The sequence below is a fragment of the Capricornis sumatraensis genome, chromosome 7, assembly GCF_032405125.1.
Source record: "Capricornis sumatraensis isolate serow.1 chromosome 7, serow.2, whole genome shotgun sequence".
NCBI lineage: Eukaryota > Metazoa > Chordata > Mammalia > Artiodactyla > Bovidae > Capricornis > Capricornis sumatraensis.
In genome coordinates this window covers 2,753,032-2,777,956 of record NC_091075.1, presented here as the reverse complement: position 1 = coordinate 2,777,956, position 24,925 = coordinate 2,753,032, and the positions used below count along the sequence as shown (strand labels likewise).

The following is a 24,925-nucleotide window of genomic DNA, read 5'->3' as shown; positions in this document are numbered from 1 at the left end:
GGGGACACTGCCTCAGCAGCTCACCCACCTTAGGGCTCAGAGATGGGGAGGGACACCCCATAATGCGCCCCCCCCCAAAGTGCTGACACCACACTGTGGACCGAATGCCCTGGCTGACTGCGCTTTATAATCAAGGGCAATCTTGGAACTGAAAATTCTTGAAGCAGACCTGAAGTCAGTTTTCTTACTGTGGAACACTCAGGCTTCTCTAAGGAGAAGACAGCTCCTCAGAGAAACCGAGTTTCCGGGGAGCTGGGATCAGGTGCACCCACTGGATCTCTTTGTTGATGGCGTTCAGCTGCTCCCGAGGCATCAAAGTCAGAGTCTCGGCATTGGCCTGCCTGCTGGGCGACAGCTGAGTGTCCGAGCTGAAGAGAATGACCCTGTCGTCACTCGTCACTCGACAGGCCCTCGTCACTCTTGAATGCCTGGGCCACGTTGGCCAGCACACTGGCTTGCTGCGCACTCCCAGTCCTGTTCCTTCAGGGTCTGCACCTGGGCACGAGAGGACCATGTCTCATCAGCAACATTTTGAGCAGCTCAAGTCTATCAGGAACTGAACACAATTTTACATGGAAGCCCTAACTGGATAAATGGGCCATGCTTATGAGACACTGCCATCTCTTATGCGAGCAGTAATGAACAAACGGGCAGGAGGAGAATCCAGTTCCTAGATGGCCTGGTGACATTCAGGTCTTAGCGTGGATGGAAGGCAATCCTATGAGGTTGTTCACAAGGGTGGGCTGATGGAGGCAGAGACAAAAACTGAAAATTAAAAAAAAAAAATACACCCATGCTTCCATCAGCCAGGCTGAATGAAAATAAGAGAAAATAACCCTTCAGCTCTGCAGCCACTGGGTCCCCCTCACTGGTCATCACGGGTACCAGTTCACCAAGGAGTACTGTCCTCATAGGTTCCCAGCCCTCCGTTTCCCAGTCTGGTCTGAACACCCACAGACAGGAGCGAGCAGGGGCAACCAGGGGATGGGAAGGCCAGCCCCTCATGGCTCTCCTCTTGGGGCACAGCCCCTTGGGTTGTTTTGGGGGATGGCTCCTTGCACCGCAAGTGTGACTCTGTCATCAGAGACACACAGGAGAGTGCCCACGGGGCCCTGTGCTGCCCTCCTGCTCTCACACCTCACATCCTTCTCTCTGTAGTTCTCCCCCTGCCCCACTCTCACCCAGGTCCTGCCTTCTTTTCCCAGACATGACTTCAAAGCAACCAAGGGGTTCTGCCTTGCCGGTTCCCTATCCCCTGTGGCCAATGGCCTCACCCCCTGTCTTTGTCACGACCCCTCCCCAGACCTGGCCTACCCTCTTCGTTGGCTTCAGAACCACCTGCCATCATTCCTGCTCTGCTCCAGCGAACCAGCTGCCTATGGGTTCACTCCCATCAGCCTGGTCAGCATGTCCTCTCCCTTCTCTCGCCTTCAAATTGCACAAGGGGAATCAGCAGATTCCTCCTCCAGGGCTCCCTGTAGCGCCTACTGTGGGTCTCTGAAAGTTCCCTGGGAGCGGCCTATACTGCCCCCCTCCCCACCCAGTCTCCAGCCCTCTGCAAGCAGGCGGTGTGCCCTCCCTCACAAGGCAGCTCCCTGGGGGCTCGAAGATCCCATGTTACCAAGCCCCCTCCTCTCCTTGCCCTCCCCTAAGACCCCTCAGTATGTCTCTCCCTGGGCTCCAGGCCCCGCCCTCCCTGGGGTTATTGCTCAGTCCCTTGTGCCCCTTCTCAGCTTTGGAATGTGGGGTGCCCCACGGCTCTACCCTTGCACCCCATCTGTCTCCACCGGCACCTACCTGGTGACTTTACCGTGCTCATCCCTTTAAATGCCATTTATATGCCCACGACCCCAGGTCCACCCTGAGCTGAGTGAATCCTCTCCTGGATGCAGGCTGGAACACTCAGCTGCTCTCCTGACAAGTCCCCTGGACACACCATGGGCTTGTCCACCTCAACAGGGCTCTTAGCTCCCCACCCTGTCAGCCTTCCTCACCTCAGGAAACAGGCTCTGGCCTCGAGCTGCTCACGCCTGAGCCTGAGGTCCTCCCTGATACAGGCCGCTCTCTCCCTTGTCCCCGCTTATTGACACTACCCTTTTTCTATCTCCAAGTGGCTACTTCTCTTCCTGCCTTCGGGTTTCTGGTTCAAGGTCACCCTCCTGGAGTCACCTTGCTGGCCACCTTGTTCACAAACGATTGTCCCCTCCTCCTCGGACAACTTGGGCACTCTGGTCTCCTTTCCCTGCTCATCACTGTCCAACAGGCTGTGTGGGTTTAAAAATGGCTCCACAAATTCTTCCATCCTCCTCCCTTCAAGAGGCAGAGGGGGCAACTCCTGCTCAGCCCCTGAGCGAGGCAGGACTTCTCAGCTCACTCTCGCAAACAGAAGTGAAGGTGTGTGTCTTCCAAGACTGGGGCGTGCAAGGCCCCGGGGTACACCCCATGCTCTTGCTCTCAGAGAGAGTTCCAAGGAAAGCCAGGCAATGAAGAGGTCCACACGTTAGGGACCTGTGCCTGTCCCCAGCAACTAGGTGAGTCTGAAATCCTGCCATCCAGCCCTGGGGGGCCATCTCATGTCTGCATCCTCAGGAGGCCCTGAACCAGGCCCACCTGCTACAATGCACAGGGACTGTGGACTGTGAGCTGTTCACTGGGAAGTCACTAAGCTTTGCAGTGATTTGTTATGTAGTAGTGGATAAAGAACACACAGTTTTTAATTCAATGCTGGAGTCATACTTCTGACGACGTCTAGCACAGACTAGCTACTCACTGAATATGGAAGCTCAAAACATAGACATGTATGAAAAAATACATGCCATGAATGAGGTGAAAATATAAAGGCACTTAAACTTCCAATGTGAATTCTTCTCACTAAAAGATGATGGATATGTGTATCCACTTACTTGTAGGATACTTTCAAAACTGTGCTAATTTATACCGTGCTTGGCCTCACAGTAGGTCACAAGTTATCAAAACTGGTTCTTTTAAGAAAAAAAAAAAAAAAAAAAGCATGCCGTAAACTAAACTCTTAGCCAGAAAAAGGAAAATGGGAAGACATAAAGTGATCTATCAATGCTTTGCTCCAAACCCATCTCAGGACCACAGTGTGAGGGGGCAGGCGCCTCACGAGGTGCCCACCAGGGATGGGAAGGGGCCAAGGGTCCTTGTCTTAGATGGCTCATCACACAGTGCTGCCAGCTGGCCTTTCTGGGGGTACTGCAGCAGTGCCGTGCTGTTGGAGGAGTCTGCCAGCCAGTCTGCCACAGGGAACCTGAAGTCCGGGTTGCTGCCCAAGTGGGGTCAGCTGAAACACAAGGGAAAGAAGAGCACTGTTAGAAAAAAAGAAGCTCACTCTGTCAGTCAAGCCAGAGCCTGTCAATTTGGAAGATCGGCAATTTCACAGCAAAAGGGTCCCCGGGAGGGCACTGCCCTCCTGGCTCCAATAGCAACAGGCCTCCTGCTTTCCCACAAACACTCAGGGCTCAGCCCCACCAGCTGGAAAACTCCCGTGTGTGGGGAAAGCAGTGCTGAAGCGAGGGTGCGGAGCTGACTAGGACAGGATTAGCTGTCTGGGGTTGGGACGTCTGTAGTCCCCCCGGAGCCCACCGTCAGGTCCAGGGCGGGGCCTGCACCTGCTCTGCTTTCTCCTTGGCACCCCACCTCCCCTCTCGCCGCACCTGTTCTGACCTCCTTTTCCCATGTGAAGTCCATGGATCACAGTCACTTGTCTACCTGGAACACTGTCTGCACCACTCTCAGTGCTTCTAACGGCACCTCAGACAGCCTGCAGCAAGAAAGGCCTCAGACCCACAGCTCGGAGCTGAGCCACATTGGTGTCTCCCATCAAAAGCAGAGATGAGCGTGTCACCAGATTCTGGGCTGAACAAGGCTCAGGACAGATGCTCAGGCTCTGATCACTAAGGCCTGGGCCTGCCTGCGCCAGGAGTTCACCCAGCAGGGGCCTGCTGAGAGGCAGGGCAACCCCTCCTTGACTGTGATCCACTGCACTGCAGGACTGCCTGGGCTCTGCTCAGTCTTGTCTCTGGGAAAACGGTGGCGCCTTCACATGCAGGAGTCCCTAAACCAGGGAGACAGAGCCCTCCTCCGAGGACAGGACACCCCATACATCTGCAGAGTGGCCAGGGCCAACCACCAGCTCAGCCTGTTCAGGTTCACACGCTGCTCTGCTCAATGGTTTTGCGAGGAAAACTGTACTGCACAGGAGATGGAAGTCTGGAATCTCCCCGAACCACACCTGTATCCCTCTCATCTCCCCTCCCTCCTGACAGAACCACTCCTTTCTCTGCTCCACTTCTACCCAAGGGCCTGGGGCCAGAGCATACTTGGGAATTGGGTGGGAGGTATGACACGGTCCTGCCATGGGCTGCAGACCCTCGCAGATGCTCTGAGGGCCACAGAGGCCTCTGGGTTGGGTCGTCCCCCAACTATTACCTCCCAGTCCCCTCGCAGAGTGCAGCCTCCATCTCTCTCCCCCTTCTCACTCGAGGCACTTTCCTCCAGGAGAAGGTCTCAGAGACAAGGTGATCAATTGCACTGGGAGGTCCTGCCAAATACGCCAAACCTGCCCTGCCTGTGAGCCAGGTTTTCAGTACACACTCTCTCCCTCCTGAGACAGCATAGTGGCCCCCACCCAGCCCACACTGCCTGTAAGCCCCACTCCAAGGCCCCCCTGTGCTGCTAAGTTACTGCCATGACCCCTCAAGAACTGCCTCCTGGAGACAGCCCTCCCTTGCACCAGCCACTGTGGCCCACTGTCTTCAGAGCACAGTGGCCCCTCCTGCCCCGTGGCTGCTTCCTCTTCTCGTTTCTCACTCTCACTGACACACAGGGGACTGATGACCAGGTCCCAGGCTTCTCCATCTGAACCCCCTAACCATGCCAGGCCTTCGGGTCCCAGCACCAGCAGCACCCCCATCCTTACCCAGTCCCCCCAAGAGCAGTAGGCCATGTCCACCTCCTCTTCCTCCACTGTCTACACAGTCCTCCTCACATTCACCTCATCCACCCTGGGAGCAGGGGTTCTCCACCTCTGACAGCACCAGCCCCTCACCTTGGAGGAGCTCTGCCAGCAAGTCCGGCCATGTCCCCTATCCCTTCTGCAGGGCCTGTGCTCCCCTTGAACTCCACCCACCATGGATTCAGACACAGGGCCAGTTTCTGACTCTGCCTTTGTCTTGAATGATACCCCCTTACTCCAGAAGATGGCTGGGCAGGGGCCCTGGACCGCAAGGATCCCCTAAGCACACAAACGCATAAATATGCATATGGGCTCCAAATTGCCTCCTAACTCAGGATTCAAGCAGCAGTCGATTTCCTACACATAAATGAATGTCACCAGTTAAGCACTTTAATAACCTTTGCTTAAGTTTATCTCTCACTTGTGACCATATTCCATCAAGAAACCACAGAAACATTTAAATACTTAATAAGAATTACTGCCCCTATAAAACAAGTAAGGAAAAATCAGGATGCTCAGTAATCTGCTGGCCTCATTCACAAGCCAGGCGATTCCTCCCACTGCAGTCAACGGCAAGTCATGTCTCAGTCTCCATTCACATAAAAAAGACTACAGGTCATTAACCTTCTGCAACTCTTAAGAAACATCAGTGTCACAGTCTGTCAGGCCCCTCAAATGAATACACCAAATATCTGGTTGGCCCCCCACTTCCAAACCTCTGCCTGTGGTTGTGAATTTTGTCAATACTGGGACCACCACTTTTCCTGGTACCAAGTTCGACCCTAAGGATCAATGCTTGTCTCTTCCCTCTCGCTGGCCACAGGCTACAGGCTCCTTGAGGTCTAACCATGAGAGACACCCAGTCATACTGTCCACACACAAGACAGGCCCTTGTCACACTTGACAGTGCTGAGGGGAGCTGCCTGGGGGAGCAGCCTACCCGTGGTGGAGGGGAGCCCCTCACAGCCTTGTCTGGTCCAGTTCGGCTCTCAGGGTTTGAAAGTTTAGAATCAGCTGGTCCTACGAAACAGCAAATGACACAGCCTGCACCACTTGCTTTCTGGATGTAAAATGACTTGCATCAAAATGTGCATAACAGGTTACATTAGTAGTTATCAACTTTTAACATTTTAATTTTGAGAAAATGTTCTCTAAGAGTCCCACAGCAAATATAAACACTCAGAACAATATTAACCCTTATAAATCATAATGAGTAAGAAGTTCCATCTCAGGTGTAGCAAAGCTTCTGGAGGAAACATGGCAAGCTGTTAACAACGATGAAGTCTGGAGAGAGAAGCTGGACTTGGGGCGGGGGTTCGGGTGGCAGGGGACAGAACTTGCGCTATTGCCCTTGCTTCTCTCTTTGCTTTAAACTGGCACCATGGAGCTCACCTGCATTCATGGGCATTCCTCACATTAATTCTTCTACACCCCACTTCACTTCCTCACAGGGTAAAACAAGACAAATGGGCCAAGTTTCTGAGTCACTTGACTTAACCTGGCAGCTCTGTGCTGTCGGCCAAGGCAGTCACTTGCCTCATGCAGCACCTGAGTACATGAGACAGGCTGGTGCAAAGCTCGATATGGAAATCACACAGAAGAGTTCAAGACTCGTGGTGAAAGAAGGATGTCAAGCAGCCCACTGGTTTTTAGGAAAGTTTAGATTGTGTATGTGGCTCTTATTATCTTTCTGAAGAATAGCACTGTCCATCTGAAAGGCTCACGCTTTGTCTCAGCCTTCGGGTGAACCCAGAAAGGACTACTCAGAATTCTGAACCACACACAATGGCCACACACACTAAATCCACCTATAATGCAAACACATTCAATGTTCAAAACCAGAAATGCTATACTTGTTACAGCAGTGGATTAGCCATAAGGAAAATGTAACTTGACTTCCGCTAAGCATCTCTAGTGACTGTAACAACAAACCCAGCTCAATTCAGCTCTTAACAAATTTCTAAAGGATTTAGACATTTAAGTACCTTGTCGTTTTGCATTTCTTCTAATTGCTTTTTCGCATTTTCAACTTCCCATAGGAGAGAATTGTGAAAAAGATACACACACTGCTTTAGGGTCAGTTCTTACAGATGCTGCGTGGACTGTGGGATGGCTACTCTTCTGTTTGAAAGCATAAAGCGCCTTGGGAGAAGGGGCGGGCCTCGCGCCCAGAGTGAAGTGCCAGCACGAGGCCGTTTGACAACTTTTAGCACTAACTTATACACAACCATCTCCTCCTTCCCCGACTGATCTTTTAGGCACAAGAAGGCCAGGTCCCTGGGGTAAGTGAAACTGCTTTATACTTGCTTTCAGCTTTTGCAGTTCGGTGGTCACTCAGGAAACTGGTGCAGGTTTCACATGCCAAATTTAAACCTGAGACAAAGCTATCCCCACCTCAGGGCCAGCCCACAGGTCAGGGTGAAGTCAGAGGACAACCCTGTGTGGTCTCTAGTGAAGTGTATGTGTCATCTTGGGTTGTGTGGGGGGGAAATGTGCCACAGTACTTGCAGTGACCATGGGTCTCTCTCAGAAAAGCCGACATCAGGGATGATTCTGGGCCTTGTCTTTAGGGCACTAGTGCAGCTAGGCCATGTTTTCACCAAACCTGAATCAGACTGTTGCCCACTGAGCTGCTCTGATATAGGTTCTCAGACATTTTCCAAAGCAAATGAAAAGAGAGAAGGCTGGAGTTGGAATATAAGAATGCTTGCTTTTACTTGCTTCAATCTTTTCTATCATATTATATAAAAGATCCTGAACTAAACTTCTTAATTTGGCTGTATCAGGCCTTAGCTACATCACACAGGATTCCTTTGATGTGATTGCCGTGTGGTATGTGGGATCTTAGCTCCCCAAGCAGGCATCGAACCTGCATCCCTGACCATGCAAGGCAGACTCTCAACCACTGGACTGCCAGAAAAGCCCCATAAATAAACTTCTAAGAAAAAAATGAAGGGGTGAGGGTGGACCTAGAAGAAAGTTCTAGCACAGCAGCTGGTAACATCGCGGCCATTGGTGGATCCAGCTCACTGATGCTTTCTGTAAGGGTTGCAGGCACATATCTATTGTCTATTCCTTTACACACTGCCACGCTTATTGACTAGCATGAAATGCTGCTACTCGGTTATTCATAACCAGTAAAGGCATTCAATCTGGGGCCCTCTATGGGAACACTTTTCCAACTTCTGGCTTGGAGATTTCCCCCACACACAGACTGGGCCAGGCCAGGCCAGGCCATGCCAGATGTGCCTCTTTCTAAAGGGACTGTGGGGCTGGCTCATCTTACTCTCCAGAGCAGCCATTCTCTCCTTCAGATGAAGCTGAAGCCTCTCCTCTGATTTGGACAGAAGCTTATGCATGGTATCTGATAAGCATTTATTGTGTTCTTCATTCATTTTTTTCTCTCTGCCTTGCCTAAAACAAGAAAAACCCAAAACTCATAAACTTCAAGAGCAAGTACGGTCCTTCTTTTAAAAGCACCCTGTATGCAAGACAGCAAAGGAGACACAGATGTGTAGAGCGGACTTTTGGATTCAGAGAGGGAGAGGGAGAGGGTGGGATGATTTGGGAGAATGGCATTGAAACATGTATGCTATCATGTAAGAAACGAATCGCCAGTCTATGTCCAATGCAGGATACAGCATGCTTGGGGCTGGTGCATGGGGATGACCCAGAGAGATGTTATGGGGAGAGAGGTGGGAAGGGGATTCATGTTTGGGAACACATGTACACCCGTGGTGGATTCATGTCAATGTATGGCAAAACCAATACAGTATTGTAAAGTTAAATGAAGTAAAAATAAATAAAGAAATAAAGAAATAAAGAAATACATAAATAATAAAAGCACCGTGGAGCAGCGATGTGAGCAGCCTGTGCCCTGATTCCCTAGGAGGCCCCCTCCCATGGCCACCTCTGGTGGGCTCTTAGGAATCACCAGAGCAGACCGGTAAGTGCAGAGGGAGGCAGGGACTTCACTTGTCAAAGGTCACTCCCAATGCTTCTCTTTGACAGAGCACCTAGGAGACCTTAGTGTCACCAGCCATTACCTGTCACAGGGGATTGGGGAGCAAGCAGATTTACATTCAGAAACACGGAGACTTTAATGGGGATCAGCTTACACACACATTGGTAGAGGAATTTCCCAGTATATAAACAGAAGCTTGAGTCTGGATTAAGGGGCATATTCAGTTTATAAAGCAAAAGTTGAGAAAATCATTTTGGGATAAAAGCCAGTGGAAATAGACTTTCACATATTTTTCTTTACATGCAACATCACTTGAATTCTTTGTAACGATTGCTGTTGTTCAGTTACTCAGTCATGTCTGACTGTTTGTGACTCCATGGACTGCAGCACAGCAGGCTTCCCTGTCCTTCAGTATCTCCCAGAAGTTTCTCAAACTCACGTCCATAGAGTCTGTTTTACCATCCAACCATCTAGTCCTCTGTCGCACCTTCTCCTCCTGCCTTCAATTTTTCCCAGCATCAGGGTCTTTTCCAATGTGTCAGTACTTCGCATCAGGTGGCCAAAGTATTAAACCTTCAGCCTCAACATCAGTCCTTCCAATGAATATTCAGGACTGATTTCCTCTAGGATTGATTGGTTTGATCTCCATGCAGTCCAGGGGACTCTCAAGAGTCTTCTCCAACACCTCAGTTCAAAAGCAGCGATTCTTTGGTGCTCAGCCTTCTTTACGGTCCAACTCTTACATCCATACGTGATTACTGGAAAAAAACATAGCTTTAACTAGGTGTTCCTTTGATGACAAAGAAATGTCTCTACTTTTAATATGCTGTCTAGGTTGTTCATAGCTTTTCTGTCAATTATAATTCATATTCAGTTCAGTTCACTTGCTCAGTCGTGTCTGACTGTGCAACCCCATGGATTGCAGCATGCTAGGCTTCCCTGTCCATCACCAACTCCCAGAACTTGCTCAAACTCATGTCCATTGAGTTGGTGATGCTGTCCAACCATCTCATCCTCTGTCATCCACTCTATTCCTGCCTTCAATCTTTCCAGCATTAGGGTCTTTTCCAATATGAAAATTTGTATTAAAAATGAAATAATTACCTCAAGCAATTTTAAATGTAATAACAAGGTTGGCAAGTCTGTGTTTTATAAATTGAGCATCAATTTCATGGTTTAAAAAGCTGTTTTAAGACCTACTATATTAAAAAAAAATGGAGAGAAGACAAAAGAATGATCTATTTGAGATTGGCCCTGTGTTAGAAATTGCTGAGGCTAACTGATGGGTCATGGGTATTTATTATACTACTCCATCCACTTTGGGGCATGTTTGAAATTTTCCACCATAAAAAATTAAGCAAACAGGTCATTTTCTGTTAAAACAGAGTCTTCTCCAGCAACACAACTCGAAGGCATCAATTCTTCAGTGCTCAGCCTTCTTTATGGTCCAACTCTCACACCCATACGTGACTACTGGAAAAACCATAGCTTTGACTATGTGGACCTTTGTCAGCAAAGTGATGTCTCTACTTTTCAATATGCTGTCTAGGTTTGTCATAGCTTTCCAATGAGCAAGCATTTTTTAATCTCATGGCTGCAGTCACCATGTCTGCAGTGCTTTTTGAGCCCAAGGAAACAAAACCTGTCACAGCTTCCACAATAAAGCATTGGCATTCAAATATTTTTAAAACAAACCAAAAGTTTACTTTGAATTGGCTTAGTCATAAACAGCATCCCGATCTCAACAGCCTCTGAGCAGCACTTCTGAAAGTAAGGCAGTACACCCTGATGGGGAGGTATTGAGCTCTCTGCCTAAGCGGGGAGGGTGCCTCACCATTGGTCTCACAATGGGAGTCAGAATCACTGTCCCCCAGGATCCCACGTGTGAGACTCTGTGGTCCAGGCCCAAGAGCACAGGCATAGTGGGGACAGTACTGACGTGAGGCTGGACCTGGGATCCCCACTCCATTTCCTGTATTGACGTGTGGCCAGCCCTTCCAGGAAACCTCTCAGGACTTGGTGATGCGAGCCTCTACCATCACCCTTTCCTGACGCGCCTTCTGTCTCAGTGCAACTGTGGTTCTCCTCCTGTCTAGGAGCAGCCATCCTACACACATACTGTGTCTGGACCAGCAGTTTGGCATGTGGGACTCCAGCGCCACGTCCGAGGCAAGCATCACATTCAAGGCAAGCAGGCTCCACACCTGGATGCCATGCCTTCAGTTTCATGGGCCTCGGGCTGGCACCCACAGATTTGTCTGAGGGGCACTCGTGAGGTCCATCTGTATCCCAAGCAGCTCTCTGGACTTGCTGCTCAGAGCAACAAGCAGCCTGTTTGAAAATGGGGACACCCTGGCCTCTGCCCACTGCCTATGGGCTATCACCTCTGGCCCTGCTCCCGAGGAGGTGGGTGCCTGGATTAGCAGATGGGGCCACACACGCACACACTCGGAGGCAAAGATGGGAGCAGCGGAGAATGGCAGCAATGGCCCCTGCCCAAGCTGCGTCTGAACCCAGACGGAGCCTCCCTGTCAGCACACGCACCCACTGCAGCTCCTTGTTCTTCTCCTCCAGTTGGGCCTCCACCTGGCACAGCCTCTCCTCTGTGCTGCCATGTCTCTCTCCCGCCTATAGGTCAAGAACAGTATCAGCTCTGCTGGCAACTAACCTGTTCTGATGGCTCACGGGCTGTGATTGCAGGGGTGGCAAGTGGGCCATGGGGACCACGGGCCCCAGGTTGGCGGGGGGCATGCCCGCATGCCTGCTCACACAGCCTGCACAGCTTCTTGTGTGACACGTGGGTCAGGGAGGGTGCTGGTGCCTGGCTCATGAGAGGAGACGCACTCCCCCATGCCCTGGGCCCTGCACCCACGGCCACTGCACCCCCTCGTAGGACTGCCTGTGGCGAGCCAGCATGGGCAGCAGGCAGTGGCAAGTGTGGGACACACGAAGCACACGTTCTACATTCCTAATCTGGGAGGTAAGTTCGAACCGTTTAGTCTCCTTAGTGGCAGAGCTTCCTGAAGACAAAACGCCGAACTATAAGACTGACTGGGGAGGGACAGCAGAGATGCTAGAGGAAAGAAAGCAAGCCTTTAGAGGAAGATCACAGGTAGAAGGGCTCCCCCCTGGCGGCTGTTATTGACCCTGCTCTGGGAGGGTCTGTGAGCACCCAACACTGCTGGCCACCCGAGACAAGAGGGCCCCTCAGCCGCTCACTCAGCTCCAGGCAATGCACCCGACAGCTGCGCCAACACAGGACCACCAGACTCTCCATGCCCAGCCAGTGCCCACCAGCAGCGCGGGGCAACACCGTTCCCACCAGATGGATGGAGTGGCTGGCTGGATGGCAGTGGGGACGATGCTCCCAACAACGCCACATCCCTGGGACACAGCCTCTCACCCACGGGCTCCTGGGGATGGCGAGCTGGGAGTGGGTCCCTGGGTCTGCACATGCCCCTCTGTGACTTCTTCAACAAGTAAAGAAGTCTTCAATAAAGACTTAAAACTGTGTTCATTACAGAGCTATTTTGGCCATCTCTTAAACAAGAATGGGATTTTTCAAGGTCTCTGTCCTGCTAGGCTTTGAGTGGCTGACTGAACTTTGAGCAGCAGTGACTCGGAGCTGAAGAGTCCTGGGGACACACAGAACACAGGACAAAACTGGAGGGAAATTAATGTAGGGATGACACAGAAGCGGGCACTGTCTGACACTCAGGGAGTGCCCCCATCTCAGACGGGCGGCACAACCCCCATGTCTGCGCTCCTGTGTGGACTAAGCAGCATGGTCAGGGGCACAGAGGGACAGCATGGGAAAAGGCCCTCTCTGCGCCTGCCCAGAGAGCTCAGCCTCCACCTCAGGCAGCGTCTCCCTCTGCAGCATCTGCTGCAGCTTCTCCACCAGCTCCAGGCGCTCCTGCAACTGGCGGTTCTTATCCTCCGTCTCCAAAGGGAGAGCAGAGGATCAAAACAGGCCGAATGGTGTAGCCACTGCCATTTTAAGTAAGCTGAGACAAAACCTAAATGCACGTGTCTACTGGATTAGTTCTGTTTAGGAAGCTGCATCACAATAAATTTTCTCTCAGTGTTCCTGGGTTTGGTCTCAGTAAGCAGAACACCTCCTGTCAGAGTATTTGCTTTTCCTAGATGTTCCCCAAAGAAGTCTTAGAAAAAATTCTTATATATTAAAGAAGATCAGTTTTCTGTAGAATCTTATTCATTCTTATTGGCAAGTTAAGGGAAGAAAGGTTCAGTAGAGACCCTTCTTAAAACATCACTAGAATCATCATTTGAAGAGAACCCTACCGACCGCAGATGGCCATGGGCCTGTAAGCCAAAATATGGCTTTCATTTCCTCTGAAATACAGACCTGATTAGAGTGTGCCTGGTGAAATGCCAGTCAACTAATATTTGTAAATGTACGATTATTCTTTTAATAGATCTTCTTAATCTGAAAAACTTTCAATGTAGAACATTTAGACAAATTATTTTTTAAAAAAGAAAAAATAAATAACTTATCTATAAGTTCAGGTTCCTGAGAGGTTATCATTTGCTTCTAAGCAGCTTTCATATTTTTTCTCTGTGTGTATGACTCTATGTACATACATACACAAACAATACAATATGATTTAAAATCCTCAGAAAACAATAGCATATGGTATGTAGTATTTTCTGATCTGCCTTTTACAGCCATTATTTTGTATATGCTCTTAATTAGCATCCCACATCATACATTTCAATGGCTTTCTAGTATTTTATTTTTGTGGTGGGGACAATGATACACTTTGGCACACACCAGACTGACTCACTTTGTTTTGGAGAAGCCAGATTTGGGTTTCCTGGTTAAGTCCTGATTATCTGAGACCACATGGGAACAGGAGCAAGTAAGTCTCACCAAACCACAGGAAGGATAAACCCTAATCAGACCAGAGCTCTAACCTTGCCTTTTGTCACAGTGACCCAAGTTTCCAGCAGGCAGCCAGCTGCCATGAAGCTCCCTGCTGCTCTCTGCTCTTTCAGGAAAAATGCTAACAAGCCTACAGATTCAAGTCAAGTAAAACAAGAGTCAGGAGTGGAATTCCACAAAATAGTTAAACCAAGTCCCAAATAATTCAAACTTGTAAGTTGCAGTCACCCCCAATTAAAAAAAAAAATGTTATTTCCTTCCAGTACAGCTGATTTACCATGATGTACATCCACACTTATTAATGCAATATTTTAGGGTCATAAGAACATTACACTGGGACTTGATTTCCAACTTGGTAGTCACAGGAAAAGGTCTTTACATTCCTTCTTGAGCAATTCATTACTATAAAAATCAGACACAGTTCAGTAAAGCCCATTACCTGTTGATGCATAGAATCCTTATTGGCAATTTCATTTTCAAGTTTATCATTAAGGTCGTGCACAGAGGTGGCTTTGTGCTGTGCAGTGAGGTAACATTCCTCAAGGGTAGTGATGCTCTTTTCCATGTCCTCCTACTGGGCCATGGCTTACATCTGGCATTGCAGAGGAGAAAAAGTAAGCCATTATCATGGAACACTCCGATACACTTAAGAGTGAAAAAAAAAGCTGGACTAAATCCTAAGTTTCAAATCAAACATAAAGTTAGCATCCTCAAAATGTATACTATCATGTAAGAAATGAATCACCAGTCTATGTTTGATGCAGGATACAGGATGCTTGGGGCTGGTGCACAGGGATGATCCAGAGAGATGATATGGGGTGGGAGGTGGGAGAGGGTTCATGTTTGGGAACTCATGTACGCCCGCGGTGGATTCATGTCAATGTATGGCAAAACCAATACAGTATTGTAAAGTAAAATAAAGTAAAAATAAAAATTAAAAAACAAAAAAAAAAAGTGTTAGACATGGTGATTTTCTTGGACATAGGCCAAAACGTGCCTACCACAAATGTCACATCTGCCACGATTCGCACCGATATGTCTTTACATTCTGTCTGGCCACTCGGTTTACCAAGCTTCTTTTCTACATAATAAACCCAAACAGCAAACAAAAAGTATGCTAAACTACCCTGTTATTGCAAGAATTCCAGGAGGGAAGATCTCTGGCATGAAATCAGGACCTCTGTCTGCTACACCATACAGGCAGGCTTGACCCAGAACAGGGAGTGATCTTCAACAGACCCAACAGGGAGTTCTGAGGCTCATTTCCTCAGGTAAAAGTTGGGAAAATCTCATGCAATTTCCTCAAAATTAAAGTAAGAATATTAACAAGTGGAAACAGAAGTCAAAGTGTAACACAACTGTAAGCAGCCTTCTCAAGCAAGCCTAGTTCTAAAGCAGAGTTACACCACATGTATGAAATGCTCAAACCAGGACCAGAACTTGCTGCTGGTGTGACTCCTATCCGCCAGCTCAAAATCCATTTCAGGTCCCTCCCTGGTCACTAAGTAACCAATGTGGGCAAAATCCTAACATTAAAAGTGAAAGGTCTTAAAAACGCTTTTTCCAGAATTTTCTACATATTAAACTGCCACCTAATCTCCAAAGAGTAGTGTGAATAGGTTATACAAACATGTGTAAATGTTTCTGTTTTGAGTTCTCACACAGAATTACTCACACCAAGCTACTAAACAAGTACTCCTGCTGTACCACATGTTGGAGGGGTTCTGTCTGAGACAGTCTCATGGGGAAGGGTGGGGCATGGTGGGCACTATCTGTCTGCATACAAAGGAGAGGTGAGGCTCACAGGAGGAGGCCTGAACCCCAGCACTCTTCTGTTTTCACAGTTACCATTAGGTAGTTTCTCATAAGTCATGAAACCCGCAGACATGACCACCAGAAACATCACGCTTCCACATGGTCACACAGCTCGGGACTGAGGATCTGAGGGTGAGGAAATGCCACTCGACTTGTCTGCCCACTGATATCACTGTCACACATCCCTTCAAGGAGCGGAACCTCAGAAAACTAGAGATTGCCAAGCAAAGCTGCCTCAGCAGAGCCCACACAGCATGGTCCCATCTCTCCAAGAGAACGGGCTCCACAGACATCACCAGACTCGCCTGAGTGAATCAGAAGGAAATTTCAGCATCATCAGGAACACATTCAACAGGCAGGTGGCGGGGGAGGGGGGATGAACCAGGAGACTGGGGTTGACATATATACAGTACCGATACTATGTATAAAGTCAACGAGTAAGGACATAGTATACAGCATAGGGAAGTCTACTCAGTGCTCTGTGGTGAAGTAAATGGGCAGGAAATCTAAAAGAGAGGGATATATATATATATATATATATATATATATATATATATATATATATATATATATATATATATATATATATTATATGACTGATTCACTTTGCTGTATAGCAGAAATTGACAGCAGTGTAAAGCAACTGTACACCAATAAGTGAATGAATGGATGAATGAATTTTTAAAAAAGGAACACACTGGGCCCCCTAGAACTTGTAGAAATGAGGAGTCCACACCCAGAGGGCAGCACAACGCTAGGGCTGCACTCATGTTGGTCCACTGCCAACAGACCGCCTTGACCAGGCCTCTTCTGCCCCAGAAACCTTGATGCAGAGGCAGGGAGGCAGCCAGTCATGGTCTCACCAGTGCTCTGCTCTTGCTCACGCAGCCATCCCAAGGCTGAGATCACCAGGAGAAAAAGGAACCCACATTCCACCTCAGAACAACAGACACAGCCGCTGTCACTCACTTCATGGACATCCCGCTGCAGTTTCATGTTCACCTCCTCAGACTTGAGGAGGTCCTTCCTGGCCGTGTCCAGGTCCTCCTCCAGCTCCGTCACTTGGACAGAGAGGGCTGCCAGGCACTCCTTCATCTGGTTCTGCTCCTGTGACAGCTTGTCTACGAATTCCTGGAGCTTGATCACCTTAGCCAGGTCTTTCTCATGGCTTAGAGAGCCGTCGGAGGGTCTCTAAGGGGGAAAGGAAGCCTTAGACAGTCTTGTTTTGGGAGGGAGGGAACACAGCACTTCTGGGCAATTGGTGAGGTCAAAACTGCCTTCTGCACTCTGGGAGCTCACAGGAGCCTCATGGCCACTCAGACCTACATGGTGCACTGGTGAGAGGTCCCAACAGCCCCACACAGACTGGATGGTAAGATGAGAACCAGACAGAAAGTGAGACCAAGGACTTGCCTTTCCATTGGCGCTTGGCATGTTTTCTTGCTCATGATTTACATCAAGCACCCCATCCATTAGTATCTTTTCCTGGTTATTCTCTTTAGGAATCATCTGCTAAAACCAAAAAAAATTGAATCAGAGGAAAGAAATTAGGAAAGACAGCAAAACTCCACCTGGAAAAACTCAACTCTAAAACTGAAAATATAACATAAAAAGAAAATACATGGTGATGCTATCCATCCTGAATACAACCAGGTGATTAGAGTCAGAATTTGTCTTCTACTGGACAAAGGGGTACTTAAGAGATCCTGCAGGTCTGAGCCACAAGTCTAGTTTACTAGTTATTAAAATAACCCAGGTGGGCTTGTCCTCAATCAGAAAGATAAATAACATCTAATGTCCACCACTACAGCCTTCATACTTTTTTAAAATGAAAGGATACAAATGACAAACCCTTAACCGAAATTACACGATGACTGATCAAACTTACCTCTTTATGTGTAGCACATAATTCTTCTTCTAACAAACTACACCTTTTGATTGCTACTCATAATCGTTCTCTCAACTGAAATAAAAGGGGTTGAGTCACCGTGTGTTGATGTGTGTATATATGTTAATGCACGTCTGACTGTATACTCACCCTAATACATGGCTGCTGTAACAGAATACCTTTAATGTCTCTCATTGATCTTAACGTCAAGAAAATCTGCTTGTTAACAGCTTTAAATTCTAAGTTTGAGGGAACAAAATGTTATCCTAAATTAATTTTATTACCAAGTTTTTTAACTGCAAATTAATATACAGAATATAATAAATCTTGAGATATTTATGTCAACTAATACTTTTTAACTGGAGGCTTCCCAGGTGGCTCAGTGGTAAAGAATCTGCCTGCCATTGCAAGAGGCAGGTTTGATCCCTGGGTCGGGAAGATCCCCTGGCTTAGAAGATGGCCACCCACTCCAGTATTCTTGTCTAGGAAATCCCAAGAAGAGAGGAGCGTGGTGGGCTATAGTCCACAGGGTCACAAAGACTGGGACATGACTGAGCATATACACAGCCAACACTTTTTAACCATATAAAACTCTGACTTCTTATGGGAAAAAAATGTATTTACAAAAATTCAAGAAGCTCAAAAGTCAACTAGTTACATAAATACATGCCTCATCCACCTAACAAGGCAGCAAGTGTACAAATCCAGGACAGCCGGGTGGCTGGTACTTTCTCATCCAGGACCTTGTGGTGCTCGAACAGATTTCAGTGCCCTGAGCACCTCCACCTTACTGGTCATGCTGGCTGGGGACTGCACCTGCTGCTTGCCCGCCGTCATCCGGAGGGATGGCACATACCAGGAAACCAGGCACTTCAGGTGATCCAGCAGCAGGTGCACGGCAGGGCCAAAGGAACACCTTCAACTTCATATTTGAATTCAGGGCAGATAACCCCTCTCAGCCTCATGCTATAGCCGAAAACATGCTAAGACACATTGGAATCCTGCCAGTTCAGTCTAAAGTTAGAGTGGACTTCCCCAGTGGCCCAGTAGTTAAGACTCCACACTTCTGCATGGGTCATGAGTTTTAATCCCTGCTCGGGGAACTAAGATCCCACATAAAGTGTATCTTGGATAAAAATGTAAGTTGAGAGAACTCCCCCCTCAAATGTACTAAAATTACATTAGCTCTCACCATAAATTTGAAGCAAGGTATGAGAAACCCGAACTGATCCACCCTGGTCTGCTCAGTGGGAAGATGCAAAAAGTGACTTGAAAATCAGACAGACTTTAAAGACAACAACACGGAGTCCAGTGGTGATCCCTGCGGGGCAAATGTCAACACGTAAGAATCCCCCTACTGACCCTGGTGTTGCTCCTTTCCACTTTGAGCACAGCTATTTCTTCTTCTCTTTTAAGAAGCTGCTCCTTGCATATATTTAGTTCTTCAGTACGAGTTGGACACTCCTAGAAAACAGTTAAACGTGTAACTAAATGCAAACACAAATTTAAAATAGAGTGAGACTTTGAAGACTTGCCCTGACATGTCTCTCCAGGCTCCACACAAAGGATCTCCTTGCCCCTCCAGAGAAGAGGGGGTCCGCTGACACCAAGACCACACAGACCACCACAACTCAGACTGGCCTTAAGCCTCCACCTCGACCTGGCAGGCATGCAGCACGGGAGAACCCGGAATCCAAGCCTGCCTTCTCAAGAACGTCCAGGGACGTCTAAGAAACTTTCCTAAACATAAACCTAACAACAAAGTGGATAAAGAAATTCTTAAACAACACATAGGCAAGTGACCTAGAACCACTGGGGAGAGTGAAGAAAAAAGGTAAGGTCTACAAGGCCACCAGGCTTTGGAGTGTTCCTCTGGGGAAAAGACTGATGGGTCCCCAAGGCCATCTATTAGACTGACTCCACTGAAGTCACTCAGTTGTTCAATAAACTGGTTAAAATGTTAAATTCATGTTATATGTCCAGTTCAATTCAGTTGTTCAGTCGTGTCCAAAACTCTCTGCAACCACATTAATTGCAGCATGCCATGTCTCCCTGTCCCTCACTAACTCCTGGAGTTTACCCAAACTCATGTCAACGAGTCAGTGATGCCATCCAGCCATCTCATCCTCTGTCGTCCCCTTCTCCTCCTGCCCCTAATCCTTCCCAGGATAAGGGTCTTTTCCAGTGAGTCAACACTTCGCATGAGGTGGCCAAAGTATTGGAGCTTCAACTTCAACATCAGTCCTTCCAATGAACACCCAGGACTGATCTCCTTTAGGATGGACTGGTTGGATCTCCTTGCAGTCCAAGGGACTCTCAAGAGTCTTCTCCAACACTACAGTTCAAAAGCGTCAATAATTCAGTGCTCAGCTTTCCTCACAGTCCAACTCTCACATCCATATGTGACCACTGGAAAAACCATAGCCTTGACTAAACAGACCTTTGTTGGCAAAGTAATGTCTCTGCTTTTCAATATACTATCTAGGTTGGTCATAACTTTCCTTCCAAGGAGTAAGAGTCTTTAATTTCATGCCTGCAATCACCATCTGCAGTGATTTTGGAACCCAAAAAAATACAGTCTGACACTGTTTCCACTGTTTCCCCATCTATTTGCCAAGAAGTGATGGGACCAGATGCCATGATCTTAGTTTTCTGAATGTTGAGCTTTAAGCCAACTTTTTCACTCTCCTATCTAAGTTTCATCAAGAGGCTTTCTAGTTCCTCTTCATTCTCTGCCATAAGGATGGTTTCATCTTCATATCTGTTAGTTAGTTTAGTCGCTCAGTCATGTCTGACTCTTTGCAACACCATGAAGCGCAGCATGCCAGGCCTCCCTGTCCATCACCAACTCCCAGAGTTCACTAAGACTCACATCCATCGAGTCAGTGATGCCATCCAGCCATCTCATCCTCAGTCGTCCCCTTCTCCTCCTGCCCCCAATCCCTCCCAGCATCAAATTCTTTTCCAATGGGTCAACCCTTCTCATGAGGTGGCCAAAGTACTGAAGCTTCAGCTTTAGCATCATTCCTTCCAAAGAAATCCCATAGTTGATCTCCTTCAGAATGGACTGGTTGGATCTCCTTGCAGTCCAAGGAACTCTCAAGAGTCTTGTCCAACACCACAGTTCAAAAGCATCAATTCTTCTGTGCTCAGCCTTCTTCACAGTCCAACTCTCACAGTCATACATGACTACTTGAAAAGCCATATCTGAATATCTGAGGTTATTGATATTTCTTCCATTAATCTTGATTCCAGCTTGTGCTTCTTCCACTCCAGCTTTTCTCATGATGTACTCTGTGTATAAATTAAATAAGCAGGGTGACAATGTACAGCTTTGACATTCTCCTTTGCCTATTTGGAACCAGTGTGTTGTTTCATGTCCAGTTCTAACTGTTGCTTCCCTACCTGCATACAAGTTTTTCAAGAGGCAGGTCAGGTGGTCTGGTATTCCCATCTCTTTCAGATTTTTCCAGTTTATTGTGATCCACATATTCAAAGGCTTTGGCATAATCAATAAAACAGAAATATATGTTTTTTTCTGGAACTCTCTTGCCTTTTTGATGATCCATCGGATGTTTGCAATTTGATCTCTGGTTCCTCTGCCCTTTCTAGAACCAGTTTGAACATCAGGAAGTTCACAGTTCATGTATTGCTGAAGCCTGGCTTGGAGGATTTGAGCATTACTTTACTTGCATGTGAAATGAGTGCAATTGTGTGGCAGTTTGAGCATTCTTTGGAATTGCCTTTCTTTGGGATTCAAATGAAAACAGACCTTTTCCAGTCCTGTGGCCACTGCTGAGTTTTCCAAATTTGCTGGCATATTGAGTGCAGCACTTTCACAGCATCATCTTTCAGGGTTTGAAATAGCTCAACTGGAATTCCATCACCTCCACTAGCTTAGAATAGTGATGCTTTCTAAGGCCCAGTTGACTTCACATTCCAGGATGTCTGGCTCTAGATGAGTGATCACACCATCGTGATTATCTGGGTTGTGTATTTTACCACAATTTGCGTGCACCTGGGGTCATCCACGTGGTGAACTTGCTCAAACTGAACCACTGAGTCTTTCATTCTTCTATTTTTCTTAGCACAGATTAAAAACAAAACAAAACAAAACAAAACATCCTGGGCTACGTATCCCCTACTACACACTGAGTATTCAGCACCCAAAACAGTGCCCAGCACCTGTAAGAGGCATGTAGTAGATATTTGAAGCTATGAGGGTGTATGTTATACATGTAAGCAATAGGTACTCATCATTAAAATCTTGGACACACTGGTCTGTGCTTTGTAGGATAGAGAACATTAAGATGCTTAGCCTTACTGCTTCAAGGACTGACTCTCTAGCTCAATCTCATGCCCCAGAGACTCCTCCAGGTAGTGTTTCCCTTCTTGTGGGGCCTTCGCCTATCCTCCATGCAGCACCTGCACAACCTCGTACAAGGTCAACCTCCTGGGGTTGATCCTACCCACTAAGGCCAAAATGCCCTGGCAGCCAGGGCCCACAACCATGGAAACAAAATGAAACACAACCCCAATGCTTCATGGGGTGAGGACCAATCTGACCGGTCCAGCCCCCAGCTGCTCTCACCTCAGGCCACTCTGCTTCCAGGACATGGGCAAAGGCCAAGTTCTTCCTTGTCTTGGCCTTTGCCTTGGGGTTGCAGCACTGAAAAAGAGCTCACAGGCAGGCTTTTCTGTGACCCATCGTCACGAATGGGGGCAGCCCTCCACTCAGGAGCAACTGCTGTTTCACAGTCTCATACATCAGCGCCCGAGCTATCACCACCGATCTCACACTATGACAACCGTTATTCACACTACGGCCACTGCTCTCACATACACCACTTTCACTTCTGATCTCAAAAGCACCGCTCTCACATACCACTCTCACACACACCGCTCTCACACTATGACCACTGCTCTCACCCTATGACCACCAGCACCACTGTCTCAAGAAGAAATGGCACTAAGGCTCTGCCAGAAGCACATCTCCCAGGAGCCAGAAACCCAGAACCCACTCAGTCACAAGGGGCTCCGTGGTAACAGGGGGGCTGGGCTCAGGCCCACTGTCAAGGATGCAGAGGGGGGAGGGGCTGCCAAAAAGATGGCAGCTGACTGTGGGTGTGGGAGAAGGAAGGCCATGCCCACAGCTCACGCCCACCATCAAACATGACCTTGCAAGATACTGGGTCACAGTCGAACTGAACAGTTTAAACTGCTTCAGAAACCACCACTGCTAGGAATGAGCACGTCTTCTAAGTGGGCTTCTTCCCCCTCCAACACCTAAACAAGCCTCCAGTGAGGCTACTGAAGGGGCACCCCTGAACTCAAGGGTATCCCCAGAACCCACCCAGCTGAGGTGGACTCACCAAGCTAGCTGCCCCACACTCTCACCCTGAGCTCGGTCCTCCCTGACTGACTGTCTCACTCGAGCTCAACAAGGGCTTGACCAACCTCCCTCCAGGCACTTAAAATGAACCCACAGTGGGTACAGGGGTTCATTCAACCTGCTGCAAACTCACCCTCTTAACTTCGACCCTGGGCTGCCAGACGACTCTGCCCCATGGGGGCTGCATGGTGGAGGCTCAGGGGTGTCCCTGCCTTGAGCCATGACAGCCAGTGCCTTCCAGACCCCACCAGGTGCTGCCCCACCCTCCAACCCCAAGTCTCCCACCCATCTCTTGGCCCCACTCCTACCCTCGTGGCTCTCCACTCACCAGGGCACAGGCCACACCATCCCTGGATCAGCCAGGACCCCTGCTGTCACTTGAGGACCTCAGTCCCCAGGGTGCTTGGGGTTCTATATCCACCCATCTCAGCAATTACACACTCTGGGAGAGACAGAGTACAGTTTGGGGTCCCGCCCACTGTTCACCCTGTTCACATTCTCTTTTTTTAACATTATCTACTAGAGTTCTCTGATATCTCTTTTTAAAATCTCAACTGTTGCTTTCAAAGAGACTGAAAAATCACTGTGCTCAATTTTAAGAATAAAATCTTCATTTTCAACCTTAAAGTGAAACTGACTAAAAGAAGTCATTTTTTAAACTGAAAAAAAAAAACAAAAAAAAAAAACAAAGCCCACAATGTGATCATGTCACAGAATACAGGTCAGGTAACCCCTCCCTCCTCAGCCTTCTCCTCCACCACCAGCAGCCTGTCATCGCAAGGCCTGGGCTGGCAGGGTCAGGGGAAGAGGGCAGACCAGCTCCTCTGTCTCCAGGCCATGTGGGCTGCTTGCTCCACCTTCTTCCCAAGTTCACGTGGCACTGAAACAGCCCAGGCAAGCTGGGGATTCTGATCAGAAATACAACCGTGGGTACTAAGCAAGGACCCCTGGTTCTTGTTTTCCCTGGTATCAAATAAAGATGATCAATACAATTACTGTGACTGTTACATGTGGCTTCAGATGACTGAAGACACCCAGGGCACCCCCACTTCCAGTGACAGATGCAAGCAGCTTGTAGGTCAGCCTATCAAGAGCTAGAAATACATTTTAAAAGAGGTCCTTAGGCAGCCACAATAAAAAATTTCAAATGAAATGGAAGCCCAGTGAGGGAGTTGGAGACTGAGAGGGCCACTCCTTCCCTCGGGGCATCTGAACAAAGCTGACTCTGTGAAGAAAAGGCAGAGAAAAAGTCAAGAGGAGGGGGCTGGCTAACACAGCTCTGGATGGTTCCTTGGGCTTGGAAGACAAAAATTCGAGCACAGGCCAGACAAGACAGTCCGGATGTCAGAAAATGTACACAACACTCTGCCTAAACCAGCTAAGTGCTGAGTATCAGTCACCTCATGGTGCTCAGGAGACAGACGGTGGGTCAGGACCTGCCAAGAAGGAGGGGCCTGAGAGGCAGCCCAGGCTTCCAGACGGAGATTCAGGAAGGCTCCTCCCTGGGGTCGGGGGGAAGGTAGGTGAAGGCTGCTGAGACTGAGCTTACAAGGATCCTCCAGCCTCAAGGTCCTGAGGGACAGACAGCTCTGTGAAGAAGACAGCATCACCAGAACCTCTAGAGTTTTCCAAACATAATGTCCAACATGCAATGAAAAAAACAAAAGAGGTTGTAACAACCAACAGGACCAAGAAAAAGAGAACTGAACCAGATCCAGAGGTATCAGATGTATATCAACATATCAGAGGTATGCTAGAGGCATCAGGTGCAAACGTCACCTGTTCAAAAATATACTTGCAAAAGGAAAAAAAAATTCTGAGAACCAAAACCGGTTCCAGAACTTTACAATAACAGTGACTGAATTTAAAAACTCATTCTCTGGGCTTAACATCAAATTGGACGTAGCTGGAGAGAGGTTCAGTGAACTGAAGGATGGGTTAGTTAAAAAATATATATAAGAGGGAAAAAAGTATAGAATATT

General features: G+C 48.1%; 1 pseudogene; it reads right to left on the bottom strand.

The window, feature by feature from the left end:
• LOC138082224 (liprin-alpha-1-like) overlaps window positions 1–24,925 on the bottom strand; it is a 170,904-nt pseudogene that overhangs the window by 12,982 nt on the left and 132,997 nt on the right.